Source organism: Sinocyclocheilus anshuiensis, unplaced genomic scaffold, assembly GCF_001515605.1.
Source record: "Sinocyclocheilus anshuiensis isolate Anshui unplaced genomic scaffold, SAMN03320099.WGS_v1.1 scaffold590, whole genome shotgun sequence".
NCBI lineage: Eukaryota > Metazoa > Chordata > Actinopteri > Cypriniformes > Cyprinidae > Sinocyclocheilus > Sinocyclocheilus anshuiensis.
In genome coordinates, this window is record NW_015544192.1 from 2475436 (window position 1) to 2477916 (window position 2481).

The window sequence follows — 2481 nt, forward strand, 5'->3', positions numbered from 1 at the left end:
CCTTCCGGAGCTCCTCCGTGGGACTCGAGACCGGTGAGTGGCGCAGGTGTCGCTCATTATCACTTACTCCACCTGCCTCGCTCCGTTCCCACGGCTCTCGGCCCCGCCCCTCTCGTCACAAGTAACCACATAGCAACACCTTGGAAACCACCCACTATGCCCTAGCAGCTGCATAGCAATGTGCTGCACCACTCAGAACCTTTTATAAACTGCATCGCAACAGCTTGGCAATGATCCACAATACTTTAACAATTGCTTTGCAACCCAACACCCCAAACTGCCTAGTAACTATGTGGCAATGTGCTAAAACCACTAAGAACCCTTTAATAACCACACAGCAACACCTTGGCAACCGCACCCACAACATAAAATAACATACACTGTAGCAATACATTAGCAACCACACACAACTCCCTAGCAACTGCACAGCCACTCCGAACTCTTAAGTGACCATATCAACACCTTAACAACCACCCACAATGTCCTAGCAACTGCGTAGCAATGCCCATGGCAACCACCCACAACACTCTAGCATCATGGTAGTGATCTTTGTTTATTGACTGGACAAATCACAAATCTTAAGAAATTGTAAATCTAGTGTTCAATACAGCTTAACATACAGGACTGAATATTTTCTCTGTCATTCATCTGTAACAGCAATGTTTCTAACCTAATGACAACAGCAAGTGACGGTTCACCTTGGATTTCACCTCAGAAATGAGAAAACCTTCATGCATTTCCCTTGACAGACTCAACAAGCTGCCTTGAAGCTGTAAGAGAGAGGATGATTGGCTGTTTGTTTAATAACACATCATTGCTTTCATTCCCAGCCTCTTGCTTGGAGGAATTTGAGGGAGGTTCAAAAGTGAGACTTTCACACCAGACGTATGTTGACACCTGGAAAAGAGGGGGAAGTGAGAATGCTGACAGTGAAGGGACTGTCTGTGCTACAGCTGCCACCTGTGAGCAATGTACCATAACCTTCTCAATGCCAGAGGATGAGGGCCGAATGAAAACTTCATCCACCCCCTGGACTGAGACTCCTGTTATTATTATCTCAGCTGAAGCTGAGCTGTTCTGTCTACTGAGAAATAGTGAATTATTTTCAAAGGTCCTCTAATGTCTCACTCATCCCATATTACTGATTTACACACATTACCACATTTTATTAAATTACTGTAAATTATATACATTTAGTGAGTGGATGAGTCTGGTGAGAATCTTTGATGGAGTCCTTTATGCTTTGGATGATGGCTAATTAGCTAGAGTCTAGCTGCTAGACCATTAGTGTTGATGTCACAGTGTAAATTTTAAATAATACTGACAAACTTTTAATTATTATGTGTATAGCATCTCATTAGATGATTTGAACCCCTGACTAGAAGTATTAAACTTTGGCATAATTTGTACTACAGGCATGAATAATACCTCAAAATGTGTGGCTTGTTGAGAAGAGGTATACTTTTACTTTTGTAAGCATTTTTTATATAATTTTCACTTTGTGGATCATAAAACAGGCTAAAACCATTTTATAGTTACACTGAAGGAGAAACCCGAGAGACTTGTGAGTGGGGTCATTTGGCTTGGTCAAGTATGTAAAAACCTAGCAACCACTATGATCACTCCTGCAATCTCATAGTAATGTGCCAACAACCGCTCTGAACACCTAAGCAACTGCATAGCAACACCCTGACAACCACCAACAAGCTGTGGATGTGAAAACATATTTACTTCACATATTTTCTCCAGTGTCTTCAGAGCTTTTGCCATTTAAACTCATTACATTACCATAATATGTCTAACCTGCACACTGTAAGTGTCCTTAAAGACTATTTGGAAACTTAAAGGGATAATTCACCAAAAAAAAAAAAAAAGGAAGAAGAAAATTCTGTTTTCATTTACTCACCCTCAAGTTGTTCCAAACCTGTATAAATTTCTCTCAGCTGTTAAACACAAAAGAGGATATTTTGAAGAATGTTGGGAACCAAACAGTTGACGGTAGCCATTGACTTCCTTTGTATGAAAAAAAGAAAAACTATGTAAGTCAATGGCTACCGTCAACTATTTCAAATATGTTAACAGCATACTCACACAGACATTTAACAATCTCAGTTGACATATATAAACAATAATTAGTGACCCGTGCTGGCAAAATGAGTCGGAATGCGCACGGCCTAATTTTGAAATTCAGGCAAAAAAAGTGAAAAATGTCGATTTTAGTCGATTTTGAGGTTTTCACAAAAATGAGTTCATTAAGCCCTCGTCTAGCGATCCCAGTGCTCCAAATAATAATTTAAGATGTTTAATTACCTTTATTTTTACGTTTTCTGAGAGGAGTACCCTTTCTCCGCTCGCTTCTCACGCTGACTGTCATCCGAAGCGCGCGCATAAAAATGCTTTAGAGATTATTATGGGAGTTTTTGAGAGTGCTTGAATTCGCTGGACTGAAGTGTAAACGTTCTTTGCTCTCTTTTTGTACAA